Genomic DNA, 21,623 nt, shown 5'->3' on the forward strand with positions numbered 1-21,623 from the left:
TACGAAAGTTGGGAGTTTTTTTCCAATTAAATTATAATTAAATTATATTTCTGATAATTTTCCAAAAATAAATTAGACCTCGATAATGTTTAAAGAGGTAGACCGGTTCATTCTACCACTAACCCACTGGATCTGATTCCACTTGCCCGACTCAGTGCGGTGAATGAGCAAGCTGGCAAAACTTTCAGCATCATGCAAGTGAGAAAGCCTCACCTTCACTAGGGTTTGCATACACCAAGTTCCTCTCCCATAAAAATTCCGCCTCTACTAAAGCACTCAACTTCCCCCATCAAACTTCACATTCTCTAGGGTTTAGCATCTTCCAAGGCCTAGGACAAAAACCACATCCATTGAAAGGCCTCAATGAGAGTAGAGCGAACATTTAAATAATGTCTAGAATGGCGGTTTCAATATTGGAAATTTTTGTCTTTAAAATATGTTTTCATCTTTAATTATAAAATTTAAAGCTTAAAAAAGAATATAGATCGAGCAGATCTATGAAAACTTGAAAATTGACGGTCCAAAAATGCATTACAAGACGAGCTATTTTCAAAACTTGAAATCCATTTTTTTCTCATGTCTATGTATCTGATGTCGAGATAATCAATTTGAGTATATTTGGCCATCAAAACAACATCTTCTAGTGAAATATTTTTTTGTGCGCTCTAATTTCATTGTTTAGAGCCTCAACTCTATATAAACTTTTTTCATATATATATATATATATATATATATATATATATATATATATATATATATATATATATTTATCGAAAATACTACACAACGTCTATAAGCAAAAATGAACAGTGATTTCGCCTATCCCCATCACCGTCCAAAATTCATCACGAGATCACGATTATCCGGTAATGTTTTCTTTTTAAGTTTTTTTTCTACTAATCATAATGAACTGAAATTTGGAGTATTTATGGGGTATTTTGGTCAATTTTGTTTTCGTGGATAATGTTTTTTATATTTTTATTAGATGAGCCTCAATAAGATGTACATACCCTCCAAATTTCAGGTCATTGCAATCTGTATAAAAAAAATAAAAAATAAAACACTACCAGACAATCGTGACCGCGTGATGAAATTTGGACGGTGATGAGAGTAGGCAAAATCACTCTTCATTTTTGCCTATAGGCGTTGAAAAGGCTTTTCCATATATATATATATATATATATATATATATATATATATATATATATATAGGGCAATGATTTCATGCGACGATTGTATAATAGTATAATGCAACGACACTGTTAGAAAACCATGTTTGTGGTATTTGTATGACCCAAAATTTTGCACACACATTCTCTTTATCTCAATAATCAATCTCACAAAAAAAAAGTTCAATTTGAATCCAAGATTTGGTAAAAAATAGTCCCCTCCAACAACGAATCTAGACCATTCATTTGGTGAATTTTAAGATCTTAGCCTTACTAATTCAAAATCATTTTTTTCTTTTTTAACATCATTCATCTAATCATAATAAAACCATCTAAAAGATTTGGTAAAGAAAAAAATCCTTCTAAAGCCTATATCTAAGTATCTCACCAAAATGGATGGCCTATATGAATTGGGCTAAAAAAATATTTTCTAGGTTATGTATTCAAATTCTTCTTTTTTGTGATTGTTCATTAGAAAGAAAATAGTGTATATTTCAAAATTTAGATCAAACAGATAGCCCTAACATGATTTTTGAAGGTTGTTGCATCATATTACTATACAACTGTAGCATGAAAATCATTGCCTATATATATATATATATATATATATATATATATATATATATATATATATATATATATATATATATATATATATATATATATATATATATATATAAAGAGAGAGAGAGAGAGAGAGAGAGAGAGAAAGAGAGAGAAAGAGCAATGATCCAATGCAACAGTTATATCATAGTACAATGCGATGACACTTCTCGAAAAGCATGTTTGTGGTATTTGTATGACCTCAAATTTTGCACACAGTCTCTTTATCTCAAAATCAATCCCCTCAAAAAACAAAATTCAATTTGAATCTTAGATATGATCAAAATGAGTCCCCTCCAAAAACTAATCTAGACCATTCATTTTGTGACTTTCAAGATCTTAGCATTTATAAACTCAAAATCATTTTTTTGTTTTTTAACATTGTTCATCTAATGATAATAAAGCCATCTAAAAAATTTGGAAATGAAAAAATCCTTCTAAAGTCTAGATCTAAACATCTCACCAAAATGAACGGCTTATGTTAATTGGGCTAAAAAAAATACTTTATAGGTTGTGTTTTTATTTTTTTGTGATTGTTCATTAGAATGAAAAGAGAGTATATTTCAAAATTTGGATCAAACAAATAGTCATAAGATAGTTTTTTAATGTTGTTGCACCGTATTACAATACAATATATATATATATACATATATATATATATATATATATATATATATATATATATATAATACTACAAAACACCTATAGGCGAAAATGAACAGTGATTTCGCCTACCCTCATCAATAGCCAAACTTCATCGCACGGTCACAGTTGTCCGGTAATGTTTTAATTTTTTTTTTTCCTCATCGAAATGATCTGAAATTTGGAGCGTGTGTACATCTTAGTGAGGCGCACCTAATAAAAATATGAAAAAAATAATTCACAAAGTATAAATTGATCAAAATACCCCTATAACTTTTTGGGAGTATTTTAATCAATTTATATTTTACGAATTAGTTTTTTCATATTTTTATTAGGTACACCTCACTAAGATGTACACACGCTCCAATTTCAAATAATTTAAATTTGTAGAGAAAAAAAATAAAAATAAAAATACTACAAGACAACTGTGACTGTGTGAAGTTTGGATGTTGATGAGGGTAAACAAAATTACTCTTCATTTTCGTCAATAGGCGTTGGGAAGAGTTTTCCTACGGGCTAGATCCACATGACTACATATGTTGTCCACAAATTGTAAAGCATCCATCTTTAAGAAGGATGCAAGTAGGTGCTCCATCTAAAATAATGAAAATTAATGGTCCAAATATTTTCTTACTACAATTATTATTTTTAGTTTTTAAAATTTACTTATTTTTTCATATTCATCTCCTGTCCTTAAAACTTTAGTCTAAAAATCCATCTCAAAAATGAATAGTATATAAGGTAAACCTTACAACAGCTATCGAGCTATAATGAATAGTATATAGGTAGAATGTGAGCCGTCAGATCTTCATCATATGATTCAGAATACATATTACTATTTTAATTTTAAGATTTTTTTATATAAATCGTATTAAAATGCAATATTGTGTGTATATACCTAACATTATTGCGCACCATATAAAAATATTTAAAAAAATTATTTTCAATAATTCAAATGACCAAAATGCCCCTGTTACTTTTCAGGGGTATTTCGATCATTTTATATTCTTAGAAATATTTTTTATTTGTGGACCTTATTTTTTAGTGCACATGTCTGAAATTTATTATGATCCGATTAATAAAAAAATAATTAAAATTAAAATAGTGATATGCATTCTGAACCGTATGATGAAAATCTGACGGTTCCCATTTCACCTATAACAATATTCATTATAGCTGGCCAGCTATTGTTATCCTTTTTCATCTATATATATATATATATATATATATATATATATATGAAAACACTACGCAACACCTATAGGCGAAAATGAATAGTGATTTCACCTATTCCCATCACCGTCCAAAGTTCATCGCGCGGTCACGATTGTCCGGTAGTGTTTCAATTTTCATTTGTTTTCAAAAAATCAAAATGGCTTGAAATTTGGAGTGTGTATTTATAAAAAACAGGGGAATCTTCGAAAATTATATAAAAAAATACTTTACATAAAAATAATTGACCAAAATACCCTCGAAAGGTTTCGAGGGTATTTTGGTCAATTTAGTTTTTTCAATAATTTTTTTTATATTTTTATTAGATGCGCATCAATAATATGTACATACTCGCCAAATTTCAGGTCATTCCGATTTGTAAAAAAAATAAAAAATAAAATACTACGGGACAATCGTGACTGCGCGATGAAATTTGGACGGTGATGAGGGTAGGCAAAATCACTATTTATTTTCATCAAGAGAGCCACTCACCGTTTGATCTTAGATCCGACGTCACAAAGTATTTTATTTTTAAGTTATTTTATACAAATTTTATGAATATGAAATTAGGTATGTGTCAACTTCTCAAATGGGGTGCACTTATAAAAAATATTAAAAATAAATTTTAGATAAAATATAATGACCAAAATACCCCTTAAAAATTTTAGGGGTTATTGGGTCATTTTATTTTTTAAAAAATATTTTTTTTATATCTTTTGCTAGTGCGAGTTTAATAGAGGATTGAATGCTTTAAATTTGGTGTCAAAATAGTGTAAGAACGTGACATTGTGATTGGGGCAATTTTAACCCTCCATTCATAATGGAGGGTTGGATAAGGGGAAGGATATAAGTTTTATATTGTAGAGGAAGCATAGAAAGCTTGCCCTATATATATATATATATATATATATAAGTTACTACAAAATGCTACAAAACGCCTATAGGCGAAAATAAAAAATGATTTCGCTTACCTTCATCACTATCCAAACTTCAACACACGGTCATAAGTTTCCCGTAGTACTTCAATTTTCATATTTTTTCTTACTAATCGGAATAATTTGAAATTTGGAACGTATATACACATTAGTAAATCGAACCTACTAAAAATATGAAAAAACTAATTCGTAAAATATAAATTGACTAAAATAACATCGAAGCTCCAAATTTCAAGTAATTTGGATTTGTAAAAAAAAAATGAAAATTGAAATACTATCGGACAATTGTGACCGTGCGATGAAGTTTTGACGATGATGAGGGTAGGTGAAATCACTGTTCATTTTTGCCTATAGGCGTTGCGTGGTGTTTTCCTACATATATATTGGCAAAAATGAACAATGATTTTGCCTATGCTCATCACCGTCCAAAGTTCATCGCACTATCACAGCTGTTTGGTAGTGTTTCATTTTTTATTTTTTTACAAATCGAAATGATTTGAATTTTGGAGCTTGTGTTCATCAAAAATAGGAGAATCTAATAAAAATATAAAAAGAATAACACGAAAAATATAAATTGAAAAAATACCCCAGAAAATTTATGGGGGTATTTTGTTCAATTTATATTTTACAAAATATTTTACATATTTTTATTAAATGCGCCTCACTAAGATATATACACGCTCTAAATTTCAGATCATTCCAATTTATAAAAAAAATGAAAAATGAAACATTATTGAATAATCGTGGTCGTACAATGAACTTTGGACACTGATGAGCAAGACGAAATCACTGTTTATTTTCGCCTATATATATATATATATATGAGATAGGATTCTATGCTTCCCCTACAGCATAGAAGTTCTATCCTCCCCCTACTATCTAACTGTCCAATTTTGATCAAAAGAGCCACTCATCGTTTGATCCTATATCCGACGACTCAAGATATTTTCTTTTTTCTTTTTTCTTTTTTTAATACAGATTGTATGAATATGAAATTTGGTATGTGCCATCTTCTCATTGGGTTGCACCTATAAAAAATATTAAAAATAAATTTTCAATAAAAAAATAATGATCAAAATACCCCTTGAAGCTTTCAAGGGTATTTGGTTATTTTATTTTATTGAAGATATTTTTTTATATTTTTTGCTAGTGCGAGTTTAATAGAGTATTGAACGCTCAAAATTTGGTGTGAAAATAGTTTATAGGAAAAAATCAAAAATAAAATAGTATAGAGACGTGACATTGTGATTGGGGCAATCTTAAATAAGGGGAATATAAGTTTTATGTTGTAGAGTTTTATGTTATAGAGAAAGTATAGAAAGCTTGCCTATATATATATATATATATATATATATATTACAAAAACGCTTATAGGCAAAAATGAACAGTGATTTTACTTACCCTCATCACCATCCAAACTTCATCGGACGGTCACAGTTATCCAGTGCTAATCAAAATAAATTGAAATTTGGAACGTGTGTACATCTTAGTAAAACGCACCTAATAAAAATATAAAAAAATAATTCGAAAAATATAAATTGACCAAAATAACCCCATAGTACTAAATTTCATGTAATTTGGATTTATAGAGAAAAAATGAAAATCGAAATACTACCGGACAATTGTGACCGTACGATGAAGTTTGGAAGATAATGGTGGTAGACAAAATCACTGTTTATTTTCGCCTATAGCCGTTGCGTGGTATTTTCTAATATATATATATATATATATATATATATATATATATATACACTACCAGACAACTGTGATAATGCCATGAACTTTGGACGGTGATGAACATAGGCAAAATCATTGTTCATTTTTTGCCTATATACAACTGTGATAATGCCATGAACTTTGGACGGTGATGAACATAGGCAAAATCATTGTTCATTTTTTGCCTATATATATATATATATAGGCAAAAAATGAACAATGATTTTGCCTATGTTCATCACCGTCCAAAGTTCATAGCATTATCACAGTTGTCTGGTAGTGTATCATTTTTCAATTTTTTTTTACAAATCGAAATAATTTGAAATTTGGAGCTTGTGTTCATCAAAAAAACAAGAATCTAAAAAAAATATAAATAAAATAATTTGAAAAATATAAATTGACAAAATACCTCTGAAATTTATAAGGGTATTTTGGTCAATTTATATTTTACCAAATATTTTTCATATTTTTATTAGATGCGCCTCACTAATGCTCCAATATTCAGATCATTCCAATTTATAGAAACAAATGAAAAATGAAACACTATCGGACATTCGTGACCGTGCGATGAACTTTAGACAGTGATGAGCATAAGCAAAATCACTATTCATTTTCGCCTATAGGCGTTTGGAAGACTTATATATATATATATATATATGAGAAAGGTTTCTATGCTTCCCATACAACATAGAAGTTCTATCCTCCCCCTACTATCCAGCCGTCCAATTTTGATTAAGAGAGCCACTCACCGTTTGATCTTAGATTCGACGTCTCAAGGTATTTTATTTTTAGTTTTTTTAATACAAATTGTATGAATATGAAATTTGGTATGTGCTAACTTCTCATTGAGGCGCACTTATAAAAAATATTAAAACTAATTTTTTGATAAAAAATAATGACCAAAATACCCCTTTGAACTTTCAGGGGTATTTGGTCATTTTATTTTATTGAAATTATTTTTTTATATTTTTCGCTAGTGCGAGCATATTAGAGGATTGAACGCTCAAAATTTGGTGTCAAAATAGTTTACAGAAAAAAAAATTAAAAATAAAATAGTGTAGAGACGTGACATTGCGATTGGGGCAATCTTAACCCTCCAATCAAAATGGAGAGTTGGATAAGGGGAAGTATATAAGTTTTATCTTGTAGGGGAAGCATAGGAAGCTTGACCATATATATATATATATATATATATATATATATATATATATATATATATATATATATATATATATATATATACGACAAAGCGCTTAAAGGGGAAAATGAACAGTGATTTTGTTTTACCCTCATCACCATCCGAACTTCATCGCACAGTCACAGTTGTCCAATAGGATTTAAATTTTCATATATTTTTTTTACTAATCAGAATAATATGAAATTTAGAACGTGTGTACAGCTTAGTAAAACGCACCTAATAAAAATATGAAAAAAATAATTTGTAAAATTTAAATTAACCAAAATAACCTTGAAGTTCCAAATTTCAAGTAATTTGGATTTGTAGAAAAAAAATAAAATTTGAAATATTACCGAACAATTGTGACCTTGCGATGAAGTTTGGACGATGATGAGAGTAGGCGAAATTACTATTCAATTTTGCCTATTGACGTTGCATTGTGTTTTTCTAGATATATATTGGCGAAAATGAATAGTAATTTTGCCTATGCTCATTACCGTCCAAAGTTTATCGCACTATCACAGTTGTCTGGTAGTATTTCATTTTTCATTTTTTTTTTCAAATTAAAACGATTTGAAATTTAGAGTTTGTGTTCATCAAAAATAGGAGAATCTAATAAAAATATACAAAATTAATAATTCAAAAAATATAAATTGACAAAATACCTCTGAAAGTTTATGGGGGTATTTTGGTCAATTTATATTTTACAAAATATTTTTCATATTTTTATTAGATGCGCCTCACTAAGATATACACACGCTTTAAATTTCAAATCATTCCAATTTATAGAAAAACAAATGAAAAATGAAACACTATTAGACAATCGTGACCGTGCGATGAACCTTGGACAGTAATGAGCATAGATGAAATCACTGTTCATTTTCGCCTATAAGCGTTGGGAAGACTTTTCCATATATATATATATATATATATATATATATATATATATATATATATATATATATATATATATATATCTGGGAAAAATTTATATGCTTCCCCTACAACATAGAAGTTCTATCCTCCCCCTACTATCCAGCCGTGCAATTTTAATCAAGAGAGCCACTCACCATTTGATCTTAAGATCCGACGTCTCAAGGTATTTTATTTTTAGTTTCTTTTTAATACAAATTGTATGAATATGAAATTTGGTATGTGCCATCTTCTCATTGCAGTGCACCTATAAAAAAATATTAAAAATAATTTTTCAATAAAAAATAATGATCAAAATACCCCTTGAAACTTTCAGGGGTATTTGGTAATTTTATTTTATTGAAAATATTTTTTTATATTTTTAACTAGTGCTAGTTTAATAGAGGATTGAATGCTCAAAATTTGGTGCCAAAATAGTTTACAGAAAACAAATTAAAAATAAAATAGTGTAGTGACGTGACATTGTGATTGGGGCAATCTTAACCCTCCATTCAGAATGAAGGGTTGGATAAGGGGAAGTATATAAGCTTTTTCTTGTCGAGGAAGCATAGAAATCTTGCCTATATATATATATATATATATATATATATATATATATATATATATATATATATATATATATAAAACAGATATTACAAAACGCCTATAGGAAAAAATGAACAGTGATTTTGTCTACCTTATCACCATTCAAACTTCATCGTGCAGTCACAGTTGTCCAGTAGTGTTTCAACTTGCATATTTTTTTTACTAATCGTAATAATTTGAAATTTGGAACGTGTGTACATCTTAGTAAAACGCGCTTAATAAAAATATTAAAAAAATAATTCGTAAAATATAAATTGATCAAAATAACCCCAAACTGCAAATTTTAAATAATTTGGATTTGTAAAAAAAAAAAAAAAAAATTAAAATATTACCGTATAATTGTGACCGTACGCTGAAGTTTGGATGATGATGAAGGCAAACGAAATCACTGTTCATTGTCTCCTATAGGCGTTGCGTGGTGTTTTCTTATATATATATATAAAAAAAAATGAACACTGATTTTATCTATGCTCATCACCATGTAAAGTTCATCACACTATCACAGTTGTCGGACAGTGTATCATTTTTCATTTTTTTTTATAAATCAAAATAATTTGAAATTTGGAACTTGTATTCATAAAAAATAAAAAAATCTAAAAAATATATATATAAAATATAAATCAAAAAATATAATTTGACAAAATACCCCTGAAAATTTACGAAGGTATTTTGGTTAATTTATATTTTACAAAAAATCTTTCATAATTTTATTAGATGTGCCTCAATAAGATATACACATGCTCCAAATTTCATATCATTCCAAGTTACAGAAAAAAAAAAGAAAAATGGCACAATATTGAACAATCGTGACCATACGATAAACTTTGGACGGTTATGAGCATAGGCGAAGTCATTGTTCATTTTCGCCTATAGGCGTTGGGAAGATATATATATATATATGTGTGTGTTGTGTGTGTGTGAGAAATGTTTTTATGCTTCCCCTACAACATAGAAGTTCTATCCTCCCCTTATTATCCAGCCGTCCAATTTTGATCAAGAGAGCCACTCACCGTTTGATCTTAGATCCAATGTCTCAAGGTATTTTATTTTTAATTTTTTTAATACAAATTGTATGAATATGAAATTTGGTATGTGCCATCTTCTCATTGGGGGGCACCTATAAAAAGTACTAAATAAAATTTTTTGAATAAAAATTAACGATCAAAATACCCCTTAAAAATTTCAGGAGTATTTGGTCATTTTATTTTATTGAAAATATTTTTTTTTATATTTTTTGTTAGTACGATTTTAATAGAGGAATGGACGTCCAAAATTTGGTGTCAAAATAGTTTATAGAAAGACTATTAAAAATAAAACAGTGTAGAGACGTGACATTGTAATTGAGGCAATCTTAGCCCTCCATTCAGAATGGATGGTTGGATAAAGGGAAGGATAGAACTTCTATGCTGTAGAAGAAGCATAGAAAGCTTGCCCCACACACACACACACACACACACACACACACACACACACACATATATATATATATATATATATATATATATATATATATATATATATATATATATATATATATATATATATATATATATATATATTTCTTCTCTATTATTTACTCGTAGAGTATTATTACTAAAACTACCAGAAGCTGTTCTATTCGATAGTGTTCTAAACAAATTTGCCATTTTATCTTAGTGTTCTTCCCTTGAGTCAACCAGAAATAGTCCCTACACCTTATGGCCTTCCAAGCTCGCGGTGGTCTTTGGGTCACAGCGACTTTAAGTATGTTAACCAGATAAATGTACAAATTAATTCAGTTTTCTATTGAATAAACTCGACCCCGATACCATAAATAGCGGAAGCATAAACATAAATAAGAAAGAGTAACATTCATAAGAATATTCATAAAAAAGAAATAGCAACATTCATAAGAGTAACATTCATATATAATAACCATGAACAGAAGTATAAAACCAAAACAGAGATAGGCACTTACATGAAAGCTCAAAGTAGAGGTAAGAGGCAGAAAACCAAAAAAAAGCTCAAAATAGGGGTGAGAGGCAGAAAACAAACTTGAAGTACTCCTAGTAAGTACTCAGGCTTACAACAATCACTCAGAAATTATAATCACTCAAATTTACAACAATCACTCAGAATACTAAAACCCTAGCTATGATATTCAAAAAGAAATCTCGAGGTGTCTTCCTTCTGAGGCATGATCCTCCTTTTATAAAATAGAATGCATGTATTAGTGTATACATACACATTATATATGCACTTATCTACGCGTAAGGGTACATGCGTGTGCGCATATTAGTGTATATATACATCGATAATTGCATATAACTGATAGCAAACAACTGTATACATATACGCAAAAAGATATGCATATACATATCGTAAATATACACACAGCAGTCCATACACACCACGCATGTATAATATACATATCTGTGAGTGTCAGTGTTAGTGTTTGTGTGAGTGTATGAATACGTGTGTGTGAGTGTGTGTGAGTGTATGAGTGTGTGTGAGTTAGAGTGTGTGTGAGTGTGTGTGAGTGTTCGTGTGTGTGTGTGTGTGTGTCTGAGTGTGAGTGTGAGTGTGAAGGTGAGAGAGAGTGAGAGTGAGAGTGAGAGTGAGTGTGAGTGTGAATGTGAGTGTGAGTGTGTGTGTGTGTATGTGGTGTGTGTTAAGAAAAAGTTTACTTAATGCAATTGCAAACCACAAGTAATACTCTTGATAATTCACTCCATATTTGCATGAAAGAAGATAGAGTGTGTGTGTGTTAAGAAAAAGTTACTTAATAAAGAGTGTGTGTGTGTGTTAAGAGTGTGTGTATTAAGAAAAATTTACTTAATAAAATTGCAAATCACAAGTAAAGTTTCAGAAAATTCACTCCATTTTTGCATGAAAGAAGCAAGATAAGTACGATACTAGAGAAGAAAGAACCATTAATCAAATCAAGCTTGCAAGATCAAGATCACAAATATCGAATAATGTAAAGAGATCCATCTCGATGATAAGTTGCTTTAATGCTTGTTGCTTTACAAGAAAACTCGATGAAGATGAAGCTCATCAATAATAATAAAAACAAGTACAAATAAGACAAAATTTAGATGGACTATCACAATTGGGTATTTAGCATACCCAATTCACCAAGAGAAGAAACCCATTTTTATGCTTAATTCTATACAAATTAATATAGAATTTTGCCTAGCCTTATCTGATTAGAGGTGATAGCTAGAACAAATAATTCTTTAAGGTCTGAATTTATCACAGTTTGGAAAATTGTATAAGGAAAAATCATTCAAATGGAAGATAATGATTCGAATGGAAAGAATTGAGAGGAAAATAATCAAAAAGGAGGGGTGGGGGGAAATATGTCCATTTACCTTATTGGCTGCAATAGCCACCTGTGCATTCATATAAACAGTAATGTACATGTACGCTAATAACAGTAGAAACTGATAATAAGTGTATATATGTTCATATATATCAGTGTACATAAAAATGTATATATGCGCTATCAATGTGTAAGGGTGCATATGTGTGCACATTTCAGTGTATATATAACTGATAGCTAGTTTAAACATATAACTGATAGCTAGTTTAAACATACACATATAAACATATCAGTATATATATAGACACACTGTTTATATATATTTATATATAAACTGTTAATATATGTTTATATGATCATATATTTCAGTGTATAAAGAAGGCATGTATAAGTGTATGCATGCACAATATATACGCACTTATCAACGCGTATGGGTGCATGTGTGTGCACATATCAGTATATATATATATATATATATATTGATAATTGTATACTACTGATAGCAAGCAACTGTATACATACACGCATAAACATATCAATATATGTATCTCGTATATATACACACAACAGTCCATACACAACACGTATATGTGTAGTATATATCTGTGAGTGTGAGTGTAACTGTAACAGTGATTGTGACTGTGAGTGTAACTGTGACAGTGATTGTGACTGTGAGTGTGAGTTATGAGTGTCAGTGTGTGCGTGAGTGTGTGTGTGAGTGTGAGTGTGAGTGTGAGTGTGTGAATGTGTGTGTGTAAGTCTATGTGAGTGTGAGTGTGAGTGTGAGTGTGAGTGAGTGTGAGTATGAGTGTGTGTGTGTGTGTGTGTGTGTGAGTATGAGTGTGTGTGTGTGTGAGTGTGAGTGTGAGTGTGAGTGTGTGAGTATGAGTGTGAGTGTGTGAGTGTGATTGTGAGTGTGAGTGTGAGTGTGAGTGTGAGTGTGAGTGTGTGAGCTTGTGTGTGAACGAGTGTGATTGTGAGTGTGTGCGTGAGTGTGAGTGTGAGTGAGTGAGTCAGTGAAAGTGAGAGTGAGAGTGAGAGTGACAGTGTGTGTGTGTGCATGAGTATGAGTGTGAGTGTGAGTGGGTGTAAGAGTGTGTGTGAATGTGGGTGTGTGAGTGCGAGTGTGAATGTGAGTGTGAGTGTGTGTGAGTGTGAGTGTGTGTAAGTGCGAGTGTGAATGTGAGTGTGAGTGTGTGAGTGTGAGTGTGAGTGTGTGTGTGTGTGTGTGTGTGGGTGTGTGTGTATGTGGGTGTGGGTGTGGGTGTGGGTGTGAGTGTGAGTGTGAGTGTGAGTGTAAGTGTGAGTGTGTGCGAGTGTGAGTGTGTGTGTGCGAGAGTGTGTGTGAGTGTGTGCCTATGTGAGTGTGTGAGTGTGTGTGCGTATAGAAATGTATATACACAATCAATGCGAAAAGGTGCATGTGCGTGCGCATATCAGTGTATAAATAACCGATAGCAAGTTTAAACATACATGCATAAACATATCAACATATGTATATAGTATATATGAACACCATATATAAATATAAATTGCAAAAAAGTGTCTATAAGGTCATATACATCTATATTTATAGAATGTATGTATTAGTGTATACATACACAGTATATATGAACCTATCAACGTGTAAAAGTGCATGTGCGTGTGTATATCAGTGTATATATACATTGATAACTATATATAATTGATAGCAAGCAATTGTATACATAAACGCATAAACATATAAGTATATACATATCGTATATATACACACATCAGTCCATACACAACACACATATATGTGTAGCATATATCTGTGAGTGTGAGTATAAGTTGTGAGTGTGAGTGTGTGTGAGTGTGAGTCTGTGTGAGTGTGTGTTAATGTGTATGAGTGTGTGTGTGTAAGTGTGAAAGTGTGTGTGTGAGTGCGAGTGTGAGTGTGAGTGTGTGAGTATGTATGAGCGTGTGTGAGTGTGTGTGTGTGTGTGAGTGTGAGTGAGTGTGAGCGTGAGTGTGTGTGAGTGTGAGTGTGTGAGCTTGTGAGTGTGCGTGTGAATGTGAGTGTGTGTAAGTGTGAGTTGTGAGTGTGAGTGTGAGTGCGTGTGTGTGTGTGCCTGTGTGTGTGAATGTGTGAGTGTGCGAGTGTGTGTGACTCTGATAGTGACTGTGACCGTGACTGTGACAGTGTGTAAGTGCGTGTGAGCGTGTGTGAGTGTGAGTGTGAGTGTGAGTGTGAGTGTGAGTGTGAGTGTGAGTGTGAGTGCGAGTGCGAGTGTGAGTGTGAGTGTGAGTGTGTGTGTGAGTGTGTGTGTGCGCGTGTGAGTGTGTGTGTGTGAGTGAGTGTGAGTGTGAGTGTGAGTGTGAGTGTGATTGTGTATGTGTGCGTGTGTGTTAAGAAAAAGTTAATGAAATTGGAAACAACAATTAAAGCTCCAAAGAATTCACTCCATATTTGCATAAAAGAAGCAAGAGTGTGTGTGTTAAGAAAAGTTACATAATAAACTTGCAAACCACAAGTAAAACTCCAGAAAATTCACTTCTTATTTGCATGAAAGAAGAAGTACGATATTAAAGAAGAAAGAACCATTAAGCAAATCAGGTTTTCAAGATCAAGATCGCAAAAACAGGCATAAACATATTAATATATACATATCGTATATATACACACATCAGTCCATACACAACAGGCATATATGTGTAATATATATATCTGTGAGTGTGAGTGTGAGTGTGAGTGTGTGTGAGTGTGTGTGTGAGTGAATGTGAGTGTGAATGTGAGTGAGTGTGAGTGTGAGTAAGTGTGAGTGTGAGTGTGAAAGTCAGTGTGACTGTGACTGTGACTGTGAGCGTGAGCGTGAGTGTCAGTGTCAGTGTCAGTGTCAGTGTCAGTATCAGTGTCAGTGTCAGTGTCAGTGTCAGTGTCAGTGTCAGTGTCAGTGTCAGTGTCAGTGTCAGTGTCAGTGTCAGTGTCAGTGTCAGTGTGTGTGTATACTGATAATAGGTATACATATGGTCATCTACATCAATGTATATAGAAATATATATATATAGTTATGCAGTTTACACATACTGTTTGTACATAGACATCGTATATATACGAACATCACACACACATACACATATCGATGTACTTTTTATACACAAACAACTGTATATATAGCTGATAACTAGTATATAGTAATGACATCAATATATATATACATTAAAAATAATAGTATATATTGCTCTACAACAATACCGACATAAAATGTGCTAATAACTGTATATATCACTAATAGGTATTATATATTAGTGCGTATATACATATCAATGTATATATACGTTAATAACTGTATAAAGTGATAACAAGTGTCTATATGACAATATAACTCACTGTATATATAAATGTATATATAAACTTATCAATGCATAAGGGTGCATATGCGTGCGCATATTAAGGCATATATAACTGATAGTAAGTATATATACATTAATGTACAAGACCATATATATACTTATAACCAAGTTGTATAGTTTTTAACGTATATGTATACTGATTTATATACAACACACACACATGTATATACTATATACATATATGTGTTGTGTATGGACTGATGTGTATATATACGATATGTTTATGCTTGTATGCATACACTTGTTTGATATACATTGTATATACACACTAATATGTGTACATAAATGCACCCTTACGCATTGATAAATGTATATATACTGTGTATGTTTGTATCTATACACTAACACATGCATTCTATGTGTACTGATATATATCACTATGTAGATACTTATTAGCAATTTACAATATATATACAATGTTTATATATACGATATGTATATACTGATATGTTTACGTGCCTTGATATGGGGACACACATGCACTCTTATGTATTGAAAAATTCATACGTACATTTCTATATACACTGATATATATGACCATATAGACACTTATTATCAGTTTATACAGTTATTAAAGTATATGTACACTGATATGTATATACACACACTCATATGCATATGTATAATGTGTTTACATATATACTAATATATAAGACCATGTACACACTTATTATCAGTGATAGATACAGTTATTAAAACAATTTATGTACATAATGCTGTATAACAATATATACCATAGTTTTAAGTGTATACCATAGTTTTAAGTGTATATATATAAATTACTTATATATTTATTAGTGTGTAAAAAATACATTGATATGTGTATGTGATGTTTGTATATATACAATGTGTATATACTAATATGTGTGTATGTGTAAAGTTTATAACTGCATATATACAGCGCACTAATATATATTTCTATATCCATTGATGTAACATGATCATATAACTACGTATTATCAATTTATACAGTTACTAACGTATATGTACATTGATTTATATACTACACATACACGCACATACATATATATTTATATAAAAAAACTACACATATATGCGTGTTATGTATAGACTATTGTGCGTATATATACGATATGAATATACTAATATGTTTATGCGTGTAAGCATAAACTTGCTTGTTATCAGTTATATACACTAGTCAATGTTATATACACTGATATGTGCTGACACATGCACGCTTACGAGTTGATAAGTGCATATATAACGTGTATCTGTACATTAATATCATGTATTCTATATACACTGATATATATAACCATAGAGAAACTAATTAACAATTTATATATATATATATATACAGTGTGTAATATCTAAGATATGTATATACTGATATATTTATGTGTGTATGTACATACCTGCTATTTGTTATTATACATGATCTTATACATTAGTGTACATATAAACCATTTATATATATGCATATGAGTGTGTGTACAAACATATCAACGCACATATACGTTAATAACAGTATAAACTGATAACGGTGTATATAGAAATGTATGTCAACGCCATCAATGTGTAAGGGTGCAGGTGCATACACATATCAGCGTATATATAACTGCGAGCAATTTTATACATATACACATAAACATATCGGTATGTACATATCATATATATAGACACAAACTGCTAATAAAGGTCTATATGATCATATATATCAGTGTATATAGAATTCATGTATTAATGTATACATACACAGTATATATGCATTTATCAACGCGTAAGGGTACATGTTCATGTGCATATAAATGTATATATACATTGATAATTGTATATAACGGATAGCAAGCAACTGTATATATACATATCGTATATATATACACATCAGTCCATACACCACACATATATGTGTGGTATATATATCTATGAGTGTGAATGTGAGTGTGAGTGTGAGTGTGAGTGTGAGTGTGAGTGTGAGTGTGAGTGTGAGTATGAGTGTAGTATATAAATCAGTGCACATATAAGTTAACTGTATAAACTGATAATAAATGTATATATGGTCATATACATCAATGTATATAGAAACGTTTATATTAGTGCATTGTATATAAACAGTTATGCACTTTACATACAAACATATCAGTATATATGCTCATCGGATATATATATAGAAAACACACACACACATACATCAAGGTTTATTTTACACACTAATAACTGTAAATATAACAGATAACTAATGAGTTGTAAGGTTATATACATTAGTATATATATACACTAAAAACAATGCTATATATAGCAATACATAAATACAAATACAAATTGTGCTAATAAATGTATATATCACAGATATTAACTATATACATTATATATTAGTATATAAAAAAACCTTTTATACATATGCTTATGAGTGTGCATTTATATAAACATATACGCTAATAACATTATAAATTGATAATAAGTGTTTATATGGTCATATATATCAGTGTATATAGAAATGTATGTATGCACTATCAATATGAAAATGTATATGTACGTACGCATAGCAGTCTATATATCAGTGATAGCAAGTTTATACATACATGCATAAACATATCAGTATATACATATCGTATGTACATACACATTGTATATATATATATAACCAGCTAATAAGTGTTTATATGGTTATATATATATTAGTGTATCTAAACTGCATATATTAGTGTAAACATACAAAATATATAGGCACTTATCAATGTACAAAACTAATAGCAAGCAACTATATACATACACGCATAAATATATCAGTATATACCTATCGTATATATACAAACATCATACCAAACACAACACATGTGTAGTATATATATCGGTGAGTGAGTGTGAGTGTGACTTTGAGTAGGAGTGAGAGTGGGAGTGCGAGTGTGTGTTTGTGCGAGTGTCAATGCCAGTGTCAGTTTCAGGGTCAATGTATGTCAGTGTGTGTGTCAGTGTGAGTGTGAGTGTGAGTGTGAGTGTGAGTGTGAGTGTGAATGTGAGTGTGAGTGTGAGTGTGAGTGTGAGTGTGAGGGTGAGTGTAAGTGTGTGAGTGTAAGTGTGAGTGTGAGTGTGAGTGTGTGTGTACGAGTGTGAGTGTGAGTGTATATGTATGTAGTATATAAATCAGTATACATATACGTCAATAACAATCTAAACTGATAATAAATGTAAAAATGATAATATACATCAAGGTATATAGAAATATATATATTAGTGCACTGTATATATACAGTTATGTACTTTACACATACACATATACACATCGTATATATACTGACATCACACAGATCTATACACACATAAAAATGTATTTTTTACACACTAATAACTGTATATGTAACAGATAACTAATGTATTGTACAGTTAAGAAAAAGTTAATAAAATTGCAAACCACAAGTAAAGCTCCAAAAAATTCACTCCATATTTGCAAGAAAGACGCAAGAATGTGTGTCAAGAAAAAGTTCATTTTTTGAAGCTTTACTTGTAGTTTGTAATTTTATTCACTCCATATTTGCATAAAAGAAGGAAGAGCAGTACCATACTAGAGAAGAAAGAATCATTAAGCAAATCAAGCTTGCAAGACCAAGATCGCAAATATCAAAGAACGTAAAGAGCTCCGCCTCGATGATAAGTTGCTTCCATGCTTGTTGATTTACAAACAAACTCGATGAAGATGAAGCTCATCAATAATAATAAAAACAAGTACAAATAAGATAAAAAATTTAGGTGGACTATCACAATTGGGTATTTAGCATACCCGATTCATCATGGGAAAAAACCCATTTTTATGCCTAATTCGTACAAAGTAATATGGAAATTCGCATAGGCTTGTCAGATTAGAGGTGATATCTAAACAAATAATCTCTAAAATAATCAAAAAGGAGGGGAGGGGAGGGGGGGGATCTGTACATTTACCTTCTTGGCTGCAACAGCCACCTATGCATTCATATACATATCAATGTGAATGTGAGTTTGAGAGTGTGTGTGGGTGTGAGTGTGTCAGTGTGTGCGTGTGTCAGTGTGTCAATGTGTATGTGTGTGTGTGTGTGCGAGTCTATGTGAGTGTGTGTGAATGTGAGAAGTCAAGAGAAGAAACCCATTCTTATGCCTAATTCTATACAAAGTAATATGGAATTTCGCCTAGGCTTATTTGATTAAAGGTGATAACCAGAAGAAATAATCTCCTATAATATCTGATTTTATCACAATTTGGAAATTGTATATGGTAGGAAAAATCATTCACAGAGAAGATAATGATTCGAATGGTAAGAATTGAGAGGAAAATAATCAAAAAGGAGGGGGCAGGGGGATCTGTCCCTTTACCTGGTTGGCTGGAACTGCCACCTGTGCTTTCATATACATATCAATGTACATCTACGCTAATAACTGTACAAACTGATAAAAAATGTATATATGGTCATAAACATCGGTGCATATAAAAATGTATATATGCACTATTAATGCGTAAGGGTGCATGTGCGTACGCATATCAGTGTATATATAACAGACAACAAGTTTATACATACACGTATAAACATATCAGTATATACATATCATATATATACACACTGGGTTATATATAAACGGTCAATATATGTCCTTATGGTCATATATATCAGTGTATAAAAGAATGCATGTATTAGTGTATACATACACAGTATATATGCACTTATCAACGCGTAAAGGTACATGTGTGTGCATATATTAGTGCATACATATATTGATAATTGTATATAACTGATAACAAGCAATTGTGTACATACACATAACAATATCAGTATATACATATCGTATTATACATACACACATCAGTCCATACACACCACGCATATGTGTAGTATATATATCTGTGAGTGTGAGTGTGAGTGTGAGTGTGAGTGCTAGTGTGTGTGTGTGGGTGAGTGTGAGTGCGAGTGTGTGTGTAGTATACATATATGTTAATAACTGTATAAACTGATAAATACCGTATATATCGTCATATATACTAATGTATATATTAATGTATTGTATATATACAGTTACGCACTTTAAACATACACACATATCAGTATATACACAGCGTATATATACAGACATCACACGCATACATATACACATCAATGTATTTTTTACACACTAATAACTATATATGTAACAGATAACTAATGTATTGTATGGTTATATGCATCAGTATGTATATATATACTAAAAACAATGGTCTATATTGTTATACATCAATTCGTACACAAATTGAGCGAATAACTATATATATCACTGATAATAAGTATATACATGGTCTTTTACATAAGCGTACATATAAACCTTTTATACATATGCATATGAATGTGCGTATATACATTTCATTGTACATATACACTGATAACTGTATAAACTGATAATAAGTGTCATATATGGTCATATATATCAGTGTATATAGAAATGAATGTATGCACTATCAATACGTGAGGGTGCCCATGTGTGTCGCATATTAGTGCATATATAACTGATAGCAAGGTTATACATATATATAAACATATCAATAAATACATATCATTTAACGCACACCGTATATACATATAAACTACTAATAATAGTCAATATGGTCAAATATATCAGTGTATATAGAATGCATGTATTAGTGTATACATACACATTATATATGCACTTATCCACGCGTTAGGGTACATGTGCGTACGCATAACAGTGCATATATCATCGATAATTGTATATAACTGATAGCAAGCAACTGTATACATATATATGCATATACATATCGTAAATATACACACATCAGTCCATACACACCACGCATATGTGTAGTATACATATCTGTGAGTGTCAGTGTCAGTGTTAGTGCCTGTGTGAGTGTGAGTGTGAGTGTGTGAGTGAGTGTGTGTATATATGTGTGTGTGTAGTATATAAATCAATGAACATATAGGTTACTAACCGTATAAACTGATAATAAGTATATATATGGTCAAATACATCAATGTATATATAAATGTATATAT

At 30.8% G+C, this 21,623-nt stretch overlaps 1 long non-coding RNA gene across 1 annotated transcript in view; it reads right to left on the minus strand.

Annotated features, from left to right (window-relative positions):
- Positions 1-10,845: 10,845 nt before the first annotated feature.
- LOC148779088 (uncharacterized) overlaps positions 10,846-21,623 on the minus strand; it is a 16,401-nt gene continuing 5,623 nt past the window's right edge. The window contains exon 4 of the long non-coding RNA XR_016048225.1: positions 10,846-11,157. This is a non-coding gene — a long non-coding RNA (uncharacterized LOC148779088). The remainder of the gene's footprint in view (positions 11,158-21,623) is intronic.

Source organism: Amborella trichopoda, chromosome 13 (genome assembly GCF_054954075.1).
Source record: "Amborella trichopoda isolate Santa Cruz 75 chromosome 13, AtrichopodaSantaCruz75HAP2 v2.0, whole genome shotgun sequence".
In the NCBI taxonomy this organism is placed as follows: domain Eukaryota; kingdom Viridiplantae; phylum Streptophyta; class Magnoliopsida; order Amborellales; family Amborellaceae; genus Amborella; species Amborella trichopoda.